Source organism: Protopterus annectens, chromosome 6.part0 (genome assembly GCF_019279795.1).
Source record: "Protopterus annectens isolate FY-2018-M chromosome 6.part0, PAN1.0, whole genome shotgun sequence".
NCBI lineage: Eukaryota > Metazoa > Chordata > Ceratodontiformes > Protopteridae > Protopterus > Protopterus annectens.
Genome location: NC_056737.1, coordinates 832,600,066 through 832,614,509, shown reverse-complemented (window position 1 = coordinate 832,614,509; position 14,444 = coordinate 832,600,066). Strand labels below are relative to the sequence as shown.

Below are 14,444 nucleotides of genomic sequence, written 5' to 3'. Positions count from 1 at the left end.
AACCCAGTACAGCAATTTTAATCGAAATCTGTGTAGTGTTTGAATTTTTTTTAAAAAATTGTGGTGATCTGCCACGGAACAACCCCACTGAAGAAGACAACAGTTGTTACCCAGACCTCATTGCTGGTTGGAAGGGGCTCACTGTATGGCCCATTTTCAAGGACTCCACCACACCACCCTGTTCTTCGCTATTTGGGCTTCAAGGTCCTTGCAAAGGAAGCAAGGCCCTTTAGACCTTGTTGGATGTTGCCCTATTGTTGCTTGTTGCTAACGGGCTCCATAACAATTCAAGTTTCAGGGTCCCTGAGCTCTGCACCAAACTGTTAAACTTTGAAATTTGTGTGCAACATAACTACAGTATAGAGAACCAATGGCTCATGATCAAACTTTCATTTTACAGATTGAAAAAAAAAAAAAAAAAAGAAAAAGAAATGGTTCCATTTATAAAATTCAGAATCAGAAATGGATCCATTTCGAAAATTAAGATCCTACTAGTCTCTGATTCCATCTTAAAAGGGACCTTGCAGACCTCTTTTAGCAAAGGTTAAAATAAACATTTTCCAACTCTTTTGTTTAGCACAGACTACAATTTTTTTGACTGCTACTGTGACACTGCCAGCCCAGCTATCTGGAATTTTGTAAATAATTCTATGTCATTTGTGAATATTGATATGATTTATACAGAACTGTATGTTATGTACTGAGCTTCAAGAATGTAACCACAGCATACCCTAATGGAACACAGAGGAGTAACTTGCAAAACTGGGCCATAAACAAAAGATGCTCTCAGTTTCAGTTCAAAAACAGACACAATGTCTAGAGCTAGAAGTTTTTCTATGGTCTTGAAACAAAAATAATTACTAGGTTTAAAATGTAAAGTGTTTTATTACTTTATGACTTCCTAGCAGCTACACAGTTCTGAGCAAACATCTGAGAGAGATGTATTTCTCACAGAGATGTTAAAATTATGTTAAGTTTCTGTTTAGCCTGGGAGCTGAAGTAAGGTGACAGAGTGACATCATCTAAGCTAACCCAGCAGTATTTGTATTTTGTCTTTGACCTGGAAACATCCATTCATTATCAAAGCTGCACTTGCTTGTAAGATTCAGGGCATAATATATCTTTTAGATATAGAGTAATATAGTAAAGATTAGTTTAGAAGTTTTCTGTTTTTATTTGAGACTGTCCTGCAATGCTGTTTTAAAATATTTCCTGTGATTCTGAACTCTGAAGTAACTGTGTCTGTGTACTGAGTATTATTATTTATTATAAAATATATTTAAACCTTTCTTTCTGGGTATTTGTGAGACATATTTAAGCTCTTAAAGTACTTGCATATGTATTTGGTGACACTGTACAGGCCACTCCTAATAGCCTGGCGTTTGGTCAAAACTACCATTTAGATAATAGTAACATTACACAGTAGGATTGGACACCCTTTGTAAGGGCCTTACAGTAGCCGATAAGTAGGGGTTGGTGGCAATGGAAACTACCTTATAGTCTGAGTAGAAGGGGGCATAGCTAGTAAACCTGTGCCAGCCTTCCCCAGGAGTGGTTGTGTGTTTGTATGTAAACAAAATCTCAAAGTGTGTATGTGTGTGTGTGTCAGCTACTTAGGCAGAGACACAGCACTGGTTGGACAGAGAGGGTGCTGGAGGTCTTGGTCTGGCCCCTCAGCTGAGATTTTAATCCCACAGCTGTGCCAGTGGGGAGTCTTATTGGGGATCTGGAGAAAGAAGGAGAAACCAGCCTCAGACTGACTGTGATCTCTGTGTGCTCTTAATGGAAATTGTACTTTACTGTGAAGCCATTAGTCCAGGTACACATCCAGGACCAAGGGTTAAATGTTTTAAATGCAACCAGTGGGGGCATGTAGCATATAGATGTCCACAGAGGTAAGGTGGAGAGCAAAAGGTGGGAATGACAAAATGCCAACAGTAGGCTGTCTTGAAATAACAAGGGTACCAAACTACCACAAGAGGTTATATCCTATCTTAGTGGATGGGAAAGAGGCCACTGCTAAGACAGACGCAGCCTATAACCTAACCATTGTGTAACCTACAATAGTTACAGAGGAGCACTACTTGCTTGGGCAGTCTACTCCAGTCAGAGCTTTAGGAGGGACCCCATTCCAAATACCTTTGTCTAGGGTTCACCTTGACTGGGAGGGTGAAAAAGGAAGCTAGCAAGTAGATGTGTTTGAGGATATCCCTGCAGACATCCGGTTAGGGAATGATTTTGATAACGCAGTACCATGTGTGCATGCAGTTACATGCAGTCAGGCTTGGAGACAAGCATGTGGGTCTAGTAGCCTGGGGGAGACGCAGACAGACCGCACACTTGCAGCCAGGACTGGTGAAGTGGTTACATCAGGGAAGGAGCTACCTGTAGCAGTCAGAATGCAGGTGAGCTGCAGCTGCTTGTGGGTACTGATGTTCCCTTGCACAGAGTGACTGCAAGGGCAGAGGTAAGTTGCAGTAGTAGTACCCAGGCTGACAGTGATGCAGCGCTGTCAGAGGATGCCAGACTTCCTGTGGAAGGGGTGCTAGGAAGGGTTACAAAGAGACAGTTGAGACAGGCTCACCTCTCAGACCCTACATTACAAGGGTCTATATCACAAACTTGAAATATAAAAAGAGCGATCGCTCTTTTATCGAACACTGAAAGCAGAAAACACTAAATATTGAAGACACTGAACAGCGATTTTTTTCCCAGGGGGGAAAAATCACTCTGCCGTTATTGGGACTTTGCCATTTGCTCCAATGTGGTGTGATCCTGGAGTAAGTAGGGTGGGTGTGGGGGGCAAAGCCCCCCATATTATTTTGTGTTTGGATTTGTCTTTTTTTTTTTTTTTTTTTTTTGTGGAGCAGTGATTTTTTTTCCCCCTGGGAAAAAAATTACCGTTGTGTGTCTTTGATATTTAGTGGTTTCGGCTTTCAGTGTTCGATAAAAGAGCGTTCACTCTTTTTAACTTTTGAGTATGTGATATAGACCCCATTACAAGGCCTGAGGGAGGTAGCTAGTGAGGCACCTGATTCTCAAGGGAAGGGGGAATCTGTGTACTGGTTCAAGGGGTTATTGTATAGAGAGTGGACCCCTGAGGGAGGGATAAAGGGTGAGAGGATACAGCAGTTGGTAGTGCCCAGAGCCTACCGTATGGCACTTTTACCCATACCCCATGATATTCCCTTTGCAGGTCACATTGGCATAAAAAGTACAAAGAGATGTCTTATGCATAACTTTTATTGGCCGGGGATTTCCAGAGATGCAACAGGGTGCTGCAGGACCTGTGAGCAGTGCCAAAAGGTAGGCAAGGCAAGAGACAAGGTGAAAGCTCCTTTGATGCCTTTGCCTGTGACTGAGGAGCCATTTCAGAGGGTAGCTATGGATATTGTGGGGCCTTTGAGTACCCAAAGTTCCACAGGGAAAAGTATAAACTAGTGGTAGTAGATTATGCAACCAGATACCCTGAAGTGTTGGCTCTGTCCTCCATTAGGTAGGTTTCCCAAAAGAAATACTGACTGACAGAGGTGCCAATTTTATGTCAGACCTGCTGGCTTGTCTGTAGAAGCCCTGTGGGGTGAAGTACCTTAAGACCATCCCCAGACTAATGGTCTTGAGAGGTTAAACTCTACACTCAAGAAGATGCTACGGGCATTTGCAAACCATTTTAAGAAGGAGTGGGACAAATATTTGCCCATCTGTTGTTTGCTTACAAAGAGGCTCCCTAGAAATCCACAGGTTTTTCACCCTTTGAGTTGCTGTATGGGCATAGGGTGAGGGGACCTCTAGATTTGATTCGAGATGAGTGGGAGGGTAAGTGTGAATCCCACAGAGAGTCTGTTGTGACATATGTCCTAAACCTCAGGACAAGGCTCAGGGAACTCATAGACTTGACCCGGGAAAACCTGGCAGAAGAATAACTGGTATGACAGGAATGCTCGAGCTAGAGAGTATGCTGCAGGGCAGCAGGTAATGGTTCTCATTCCTGTCAAGACACAACAAGCTGGAGGCAGCTTGGGAATGACCCTACAAGGTGGTTAGGAAGGTCAGTGATATTAACTACATGGTAGAACTGCTTGGCGGGAGGCAGGGGCACAAATTATACCATGTTAACATGATGAAACCTTACCATGACAGGGAAGCCCTTGTGCTAAGCATTTGCAGTACAAGGCAGGAGAAGTCTGAGGGAGATCTGGTAACTAATCGACGGACACCTCAATAGAACGGGTAGCAATGTCCCAGCAGCTATCCCCTACGCAGGTTCGAGAAATCCGAGGAGTGTTACAGGAATTTGGGGGACACGTTCACTGGGAAACCAGTGTGCACTCACCTTGTGCAGCACCATGTGGATACAGGACCCAAAGGCCTATAAAGCAGGCCCCTTATAGGGTTCCTGAGAGAATCAATCAGACTCTGAGGGAGGATATACAGGAAATGTTGGAACTAGGGGTAATTCAGGAGTCCAGCAGTCCCTGGGCCTCCCCAGTGGTGCTGGTACCAAAGAAGGATGGCAGCACCAGGTTCTCTGTGGACTACAGGAAACTAAATAGTCACACAGATTCAGATGCTTACCCCATGCCTAGGACAGATGAAGCCCTAGAGCAGCTGGGTGGGGCTAAGTATCTTACCACTACTGATCTTACCAAGGGGTTACTGGAAGGTGCCCTTGGCTTGCAGTGCTAGGGAGTCAGCCTTTGTGACTCCTTTTGGCTTGTATGAGTTCATGAAGATGCCCTTTGGGATGAAAAATGCCCCAGCGACTTTCCAGAAGCTTGTAGATCGTATCCTAGCAGGAGCAGGAGATTTTGCCCTTCCATACCCAGATATTGCCATCTATAGCCATTCCTGGCAAGAGCACCTTCAGCATGTCAGGGAGGTTCTGGGCAGACTACAGAGGGCAGGGTTGACCATTAAGCCCAAGTATGTGTCAGGTGGATATGGCAGAGGTCTCCTACATGGGACATAGAATGGGGAGTGGTAAGATCAGGCCAGAACCTGACAAAGTGGAAGCCATTCAGGCATGGTCTGCCCCCGTTACCAAAAAGCAGGTGAGGGCATTCTTAGCGACAGTGGAGTACTACATAAAGTTTGTCCCCAATTAGAATACCATAGGTGGTCCCCTCACAGGCCTGACAAAGAAAAACAAGCCAGATAAGGTAGTGTGGACCCCAGCATGTGAGCAGGCATACCAGAAGCTTAAAGGAGCTTTGGGAGGACCCCCTGCTTTAGCCAGTCCAGATTACAGCAAATAATTTGTTGTGCAGGTGAATGCTTCAAACCATGGGGTGGGGGCTGTACTTAGCCAGGTTTCGTCAGAGGAAGAACAGCACCCAGTGGTATATCTCAGTCACGGGCTCCAACCCAGGGAAGAATGCTATGCAGCTGTAGAAAATGAATGCCTTGCCATATTATAGGCAATGCAGAAACTTCAGCCTTATCTGTATGGAAAGAAATTCACTGCAGTTACAGACCACAATCCCTTAATATGGCTAGATCGAGACGGCCAGCAAAATGCCAAATTACTAAGGTGGAGCCTAGGGTTGCAAGCATATATGACATGACAGTGCAGCACTGCAGTGGGGTTAGCAATACCAACGCAGATGGGCTCTCAAGATAGTGAATGGGGTAAGGTATTCTCAGATAGACTTAACCCTGTCAAGCAACATTTCTTAAGTGTCACTTGAAAAACTAGCTTGAGTTTTCAGGGGGGATGTGACACTGCCAGCCCAGCTATCTGGAATTTTGTAAATAATTTTATGTCATTTGTGAACATTGATATGATTTATACAGAGCTTCAAGAATGTAACCACAGCATTCCCTGATGGAACATAGAAGTTTAACTTGCAAAGCTGGGTCATAAACAAAAGATGTTATCTCTCAGTTTCAGTTCAATGGCAGACACAATGTCTAGAGCTAGAAGTTTTTCTATGGTCTTGAAACAAAAGTAATTACTAGGTTTAAAATGTAAAGTGTTTTATTGCTTTATGACTTCCTAGCAGCTACACAGTTCTGAGCAAACATCTGAGAGATATGTATTTCTCATACAGAGATGTTAAAATTCTGTTAAGTTTCTGTTTAGCCTGGGAACTGAAGTCAGGTAACAAGAGTGATGTCATCTATGCTAAGCCAGCAGTGATGTTAGATACTGATTTAAGAACTCACAGAGAGAGTCGGCATTTTGTATTTTGTCTTTGACCTGGAAACATCCTTTCATTATCACAACTGCACTTCCTTGTAAGATTCAGGGCATAGTATCTCTTTTACATATACATAGTAATATAGTAAAGATTAGTTTAGAGGTTTTCCGTATTTATTTGAGACTGTCCTGCAATAATGTTTTAAAATATTTCCTGTGATTTTGAACTCTGAAGTAACTGGGTCTGTGTATTGAGTATTGTCTTGTTCTTTTATTATTAAATATATTTAAACCTATCTTTGTGGCTATTTGTGAGATATATTTAAGCTCTTACCGTACACTTGCATATGTATTTGGTGACACTGTACAGGTCACTTGGTCAAAAGTACCATTTGGATAACAGTAACATTACAGAGTAGGCTTGGACACCCTTTGTAAGGGCCTTATAGTAGCTGATAAGTAGGGGTTGGTGGCAGTGGAAACTCTTAGTTATGTACTTACCATAACGATAGATGTATGTGATCCATCTCGCCTACATTCATTACTGATGGGCTCGGAGCCGAGAATCGGCCCACGACTCCGCCGCTATGACAAGCACGAAGTCTCTCATTGGCTGGGCCAACCCTGTATCCCAGGATGCACCACACCCAAACCCCCAGATCTTGTTTGCCCCAACACATTCTTCCACCAACAGAACCCATAAAGAGAAATCTGTAAGAGGAGAGAAAAAATAATATCCTTAGGGGAATCTAGGAATATTTGTCTCCTCCAAGTCCAACAGGTTGGGGGAAGGAGGGTGGGTACGTAAGAATGTAGGCGAGATGGATCACATACATCTATCGTTATGGTAAGTACATAACTAAGAGATGTAATGTGATCCTATCTCGCCTACATTCATTACTGATGGGACAGCGTCCCTAGCACCTGAATCCTGGGGGGCTCACTGGAAAACAATCCTGAGCACTGTGGAACCAAAGGAAGCCCGACCTCTAGATGCCATGTCCAATTTGTAATGAGAAATAAAGGTATGTGGAGAAGTCCAAGTAGCCGCTGCACATACCTCATCCACAGACAGCCTGGCGTGAAAAGCCACTGAAGTTGCCATAGCCCTAGTAGAATGCGCCTTCACTGGAAAGGGAAGATCCCTACCCGTCAATGCATAAACGAAGGAGACGCAATCCCTAATCCACTTAGCGATGGTGGACTTAGTTACAGATCTGCCAATTCTATTGTCCGAAAAAGACACAAACAACTGATCCGATTTCCTCTCCTGTTGTGTCCTATTCAAATAAAACCTCAATTGTCTATGTACATCCAACTGGTGAAATATGTATTCTGCTTTGTTGGAGAATTGTGGGAAAAAGACCGGCAGCTCAATAGACTGTTGAAGGCAAAAGGCGGAAGAGACCTTAGGGAGAAAGGAAGGGTTTAGCATCAGAGATACTTTGTCCTTATGAAAAATCAAATAAGGAGGTTTGACAGAAAGGGCTTGAAGCTCCGAAACCCTTCTGGCTGAAGTAATGGCTACCAAAAATGCAGTCTTCCATGATAAGAATTTTAATTCGCAAGTGGCTGCCGGCTCAAAGGGAGGAGACGTTAAAGCTCCGAGCACCATATTTAAGTCCCATGGTAGAACAGGTTGCGAAACCGGGGGAGCGAATCAACCAGGCTCCTTTCAGAAAGGCTTTACACAGCCTACGACCCATGAGGGAAGGTTCATGAGCAATGCGATAATTAGAAATCGCCACCAGTTGAACCTTTATAGTGAAGACAGCGGAACCCTGTCTAAAAAGTGTTACCAAAAAATCTAAGACCGCTGATACAGGGGCTGTAAGGGGATTAAAATCATGCTGCTCGGCCCAAATTGCAAATCTCTTCCATTTACTAGAGGTATATCTTCCTAGTAGAAGACTTGTGAGAAGAGGACAGAATGTGTACCACTTCTGGGGTAAGAGTATGTTGTCTGACTAAGGCAGGAAGTGGAGCAGCCAAGCAGCGAGTTTGAGAGTTTGGAGGGATGGATGGGGCTGCTCCGACTGATGAGTCAATAGGTCTGGAGCTGGGTCCAGAATTCAAGGACCATCCACCGCATACTTCCGAAGGAAGGGGAACCAAACTTGACGGGGCCAGTGTGGTGCGATCAGAATCATGCTGCTTCCCAAACAGATTGCCTTCTGAATTACTCTTGGCAGAAGAGAGATTGGAGGGAAGGCGTAGAGCAGACCGGAGGGCCAACTGTGGACTAGAGCATCCCTGGGTGACTCCCCCTGAGGAGGGATCAGAGTGAAAAAATTGCTGCACTTTGCATTTAGGGGACTGGCAAAGAGGTCGCAGCAGGGGAGACCCCACTTGGAGAAAATCTGAGCAGCCACTCAATCGTTCAGGGACCATTCGTGAGGCATCAGAATAGCTCTGCTCAGCCTGTCTGCTATCACATTGGACTTCCCCGGAATGTGCATTGCCACAAGAACATGCTGGGAAGCGATCACCCAGTTCCACACACATGGCTTCCCTGCAAAGGGGATAGGACTTGGTTCCCCTCTGTTTGTTCAGATACCAGACAACCGACATATTGTCGGAAAGAATCGCAATAGTTCCCTGGGGAAGAAAGCTGTGTAGTGCCTGCAACGCTAGAAGCACCGCTCTCATCTCCAGAACATTGATATGCAAGTGAGTCTCGTGATCTTGCCAGGTACCTTGGACAGTTCTGCCCAGATAATGCCACCCCCACCCTATCTGGGAGGCGTCCGTGGTTACCGTGGCAGCGGGGGACGGGGGGGATGAACGATCTCCCTTGATTCAGATTGGAGGGGAGAAGCCACCAACGAAGATCTTTTCGGCATCTCTCCGTGATGAAGATGGGATGGGACAAGGGTAGTTCCTGATATGACCACTGGACCGAAAGGAGCCATTGAAGTATTCGCATGTGTAACCTGGCAAGAGGGACTGGAAGAATGGTAGCCGCCATTGTTCCCAACAATTGAAGAACCGTTCTGGCTTGGGCTTTTCTCCGGGGCAGCAAGGCCAGAACTTGGGCCTGCAACACCTTTAATCTCAACCTGGGTAGAAATGCTCGCATCTTTAAAGAGTCAAGCTCTGCGCCGATAAAGGCAACACGCTGTGATGGCAGCAATACAGATTTTGCCCAATTGAAAGTAATTCCTAGTAGATGTCCCAATTTGATGGTAGTTATCATGGCTTGAATAAGTAGATGCCTGGTGGGGGCGGTGAGGAGCCAGTCACCTAGATAAGGAAACACCTGGAATCCTAGACGTCTCAGGTGAGCAGTCACCACTGCCAAACACTTGGGTAAACACCCTGGGGGCTGTGGTGAGACCAAAGGGCAGGGCCCGGAATTGAAAATGACTGGCCCCCAGCCGGAAGCGTAGATGATGCCTGGAGACCTCGTGTATCTTGATGTGATAATAGGCGTCCTTGAGATCTATGGAGCACATCCATACTCCTTTCTCCAGCAGGGGGAGAATGGATTGCAAAGTGACCATCCGGAACTTGGACTTCTTTACAAAGCGGTTCAAACGGCTGAGATCCAGAATGGGTCTCAAGTCCCCTGTTCTTTTCGGCACCAAAAATAATCTTGAGTAAGTTCCTGATCCGATCTGGTCTGCGGGGACTGGTTGGATGGCTCCTTTTCTTAGCAGCTTTGAGATTTCTTGTGCTGCTTGATCCCGTTGACTGGGCGGAATGTCCGGGATTCTCTTTGACGGTGGTGGAAAACGGATAAAGGGAATGGTATAACCTCCGGTGATGATTCGAAGCACCCATCGATCCTGAGTGATGGACTCCCAGGCCTGAAGATGCTCCGAAAAATGACCCCCGACTGGCTCCGGAAATGCACAGTCGGGTAATCCCTCAGGGACGTTGGAAGGAGGAACCACGAAAGGATTTGCGGTCTCCTGTATTGCGGGGGGCCTCCGCCACCTCTAGGGCGACGTCTTCCGGAGTAATTCCCCCCTCCTATGCCTCTGGAGGGGGGGGTCACTCTGATGGGCAGGGGAAGACTTTTGAGACTTTCTGAACCACATTTTTCCTCCCCTCTGAGCCTTGGGATAAGGTCTAGTGGGAAGAGAAAAATGGGCCCCAACGGCAGACAAAGTCTTGCCCTCCTGCTCACATCTAGTGAGGGTGTCTTTCACCTTGGGTCCAAAAAGGGAGGATCCGTCGAATGGGGCGTCCGTGAAAGAAGACTTGAAAGCCTCTGCAAAATGACACAAGCACATCCAGGCTTGCCTCCTGAGGGCTACGCCTGAACTCGCTGCTCTACCCGCCCCCTTGGCTGCATAAGATATGAGCCTCATGGACGAGTTGACGATGGAAGAAAGGGTAGACAGCTGGGCATTCACAGACTGGGTCAATGCCTCAGGCAAGTTACCCGACAGGGTATCTCCCAACTCCTTTATGAGATCCCTTTGGAGCCGCGTAAAATGACACAAGTAATTCAGCGACCGCAAGGTAAAGGTCGCTGAAGACAGGGTACGCTTCCCATACCTATCCATGCTCCTAGACTCCTTATTAGGAGGATGGATGGAAGTAGAAGCCTCTGCCACGTCCTGCTGAGTGGCATCCACAGGTACTCCCTTGGTCAAAAACTCTTTTCCAGGAGGCGCAGATAAGAATTTATTGGGGCGGCTAGGAACTGGCTCCACAGAGTCAGGGTGTTCCCACACCCTTCGACAAATAAGATCCAACAATTCATCGAAGGGTGGAGACACCCAGGAGGAGGAAGGCTGGGCTCCAAAGGCCTTGAGGAAGACCGACTCCTCCTCAGAAGGGTTTTTGGATGGCCAGTCGCCCCGCTGTCCCGGGATATCTCCAGGATATCGGAGAACGAGACATCATCGGAGGACGACTTCGGGGACCCTTCTGCATCATCGAGGTCGGTATCCGAGGTGATAGACTCATCTGGGGAGTCTAGGTGCTTCCTCTTACACAGCTTCTTTCTGGGAGGCTCTTCAGGCACGGACTCAGAAGGGCCCTCAGAAAGCAGGGGACCACACAAGGAGGTGTCCTCAGGCCTTGGAACCCTGCTGTCCAGAGATAGGGGGGCACCAGAAACTCTAGTTGCAGTGTCCGGGGAGGGAGATGCCGATTCGGGTGAAGTCACCAAGGACTTGGCCAGCACGCTCCTCATAGCCTCGAAGGCGGTTCCCCCAGAATCGGAGGAGAGGCCAGTCTCCGAAACCATGACCGGAGTCGGGGTTCCCCTAGCCGAAGCACCAAGGGGGAGACTTGGAGCCGAAGCCAGAGGCCCAGATATATCCCCCTCGGGCCTGACTGAGGTCAACCGAGTGCAGAAACCTGAAGAAGGAATAGAGAAGGTTGGAGCAGAGGTCGGGACCGAAAGACTGGCAGGGAGTCTCAGGGCCAACCCAAGGACTTCACTCGACTCAGCATACTCAGACTCCGACACCAAGGTTGTCGGAGGTGGAAGAAATGGAACCGATACCATGGTAGGCTCCAGAGCTGACTGGGCTGGAGCCGAAAACAATTTAGATAACATTGGTGACTGGAGGAGCCTCTGGACCACCCTATCTACATCCGAATCAGACAGTCTGGAGGACCTGGAGGAGACTGAAGGGGGTCGAGAAACCCTTCCCATCAGATCTGAGACACGGCTAGGAGAACGGCTCTAAAAGGATCGGAGCCGAAGCAGGCTCGAGGACCACCGAAACCTCCTTCGGCGCCGAAGGTTGTGGAACCGAGGAAGCCGGCTCCGAAATAGATAAATTTTTCTGCGGCTCCGAGATCAATGGGACAGAGGAAGGAGACCCAGCTGTCGACCCTGAATCCTGCGGCTCCGAGATCAATGGAGCCGAGGAAGGAGACACAGCTTTAGACCCTTTATCCAACGGCTCAGAGACCAGTGGAGCCGAGGAAGGGGACATCGATCTTGATCTTTTCTCCGGTGGCTCCGAAGAAGTGGACGGAGCTGGGGACTTCTTTTTTGACTTAACCCTGGATTTTTCAGAGGGAGAAGAAACTACAGCTTCCTCAAAGGAGAGTTTAATTAAACCCTTCAGGATAAGTTTATTTTTTCTCTCCTGCAAAACCCTTGAAGAGAAAGCATGACAGACACTGCAAGATTCTTACAAGTGTTTGGCGCCAAGACAATAAACGCATATCGCGTGACCGTCTGTCAAAGACATTTTATAATTACACTTCGCACATTTTTTAAAGCCCGACGGCTTATGTTCTTTCTGCTCTTTAGTAGACATCAAGACACAATACAACTCAAACACGAGGAGGAAAGAGAGGAACGGCTCTAATTTAAATGCCGAGACACCAGACAGGGCAAAGGCCCTCTAACTTAAATGGGCCTAGCCCGCCAAACAGAAGGACCACCACACAACAAGAAAAACAACGGTCCCACTCAGACACAAGGTCAATACAACAACGTAGCTATTAAAATAGCTTTTGGATATAAATTCTCCTACAAAAACCAGCTAAAAAAGATCAAAAACAGGGTACTTCGCCACAGCCAAGTTGAGACCACGTCGATACTCCAGGAGCGGCAAACGAGATCTGGGGGTTTGGGTGTGGTGCATCCTGGGATACAGGGTTGGCCCAGCCAATGAGAGACTTCGTGCTTGTTATAGCGGCCGAGTCGGCATCAGTAATGAATGTAGGCGAGATAGGATCACATTACATCTACCTTATATGCTGGGCAGAAGGGGACATAGCTAATAAACCTGTGATAGCCCTCCCCAGGTGTGTGTGTTTGTATATAAACCAAATCTCAAAGTGTGTGTGTATGCCAGCTACTTGGGCAGGGACACAAAGCACTGGTTGGACAGAGAGGGTGCTGGAGGTCTTGGCTTGGCCCCTCAGCTGTGCCAGTGGAGAGTCATACTGGGGATCTGGAGAAAGAGGGAGAAACCAGCCCCAGACTGACTGTGATCTCTGTGTGCCCTTAAAGGAAATTGTACTTTACTGTGTGTGTACTTGTCATCCTCCCAATGTGTACGTGTCCTAGCTGTTGCCAGTGGTGAGGATTGAGGCTCCTTGATTACTGGGCCAGTGCAGGGGCATCACAGCTACCCAAGGAATTCAGACTGACAAGCCTGCAAATCTACCTCCCCTACTTGTCCATTGTTGTGAAGGGGGACTACAACTATACCCTTTCAGTACTCTTAAAACTTTCTTATTAAGGTGGCATTACAAATAGGGCTGTTATAATTGCAGAAAGCGTCTTACAGACACTCTTGGCAATGTAGTATGCTCTGCATAGTAATTTGTGAACTTTACAATAAACAATAGAGAGCACATCATATAGCTTCTGGGAGATTCACAACAGAAGACACCCTGTTACCACATCAACATGGCTACTTTATTACTAGACAAACTGAAGTGCTGCATCACACTCATATAGTCATTGTTAAAGTACTAAACAGACATTACAGAAAAAAAAATGGGAATTCTAGACTTTAAACTGCATTTGAGATGGCACTGGTTAAACAGAATGCTATTGCAGGAAACTGAGCTTTAAATTTAAATTAAGTCACTGATTTCATCTATTTTATTTACTTAAGTTCTTAGTTAATATCAGTAGACAAGACATTTCCTGTTAGGCTGTTTGGTACAGAAAAAGTATCTATGGAAGTGAATGACCTGACACAGGTTACAAAGCTCACTGAAACAATAAATGGAAGGCATGTGATTACCCATTTTATCAGTAGATCTTTCGCAGGGTACACTTTCTCAATATTATTCTGTATAGTACTATCAGAAAATTTGTCCACTGCATTTGTGAAGCCAAACCTCTTATTCCCCATGCCACCATTTCTAACTTTAACTTTGTTTACTTTACTGGTTACGTTACTACACCGTACATGGAAGCTATATTAACACACTGTAAACGGAGCATTTAGACAAATGGCTCTTTGCTCAAGTGTTATAACAATACACATGCACTGAAATGACACTAATGAAGACTACCACAAGACCATAGAAGATGTTGAATATTGTAAGTAAAGATATAACACCATACCCCTGAAATTGAACAATATTGAGTTTCTGTACTATGAGTTACTGAAGTGTTAGTGTATTGGAGGAGTTTTGACCCCCCCCCCCCGCAAAAATGCTTTCAGTTCCTCTCTGTTTGTGACATATTATTATTGACCACAGTACTTCTCCACATTTGATTAGTGACACAAATCCAACAGTACGTGCATAAAAAGAAGTTATGTACTCACCATAACGTTCCACCTGTGTTGTCCATTTTCATTCTTCCTCAACTTTTGGGTTTGGATCCAAACCTCATATCTGACTTGGCCATTACTAAAGCTCA

The 14,444-nt window shown here is 46.1% G+C and overlaps 1 protein-coding gene across 2 annotated transcripts in view; it reads right to left on the bottom strand.

Moving 5' to 3' along the window:
- The window catches only part of XRCC3 (X-ray repair cross complementing 3), a 506,399-nt gene that overhangs the window by 145,701 nt on the left and 346,254 nt on the right, over positions 1 to 14,444 (bottom strand). The window lies entirely within an intron of this gene.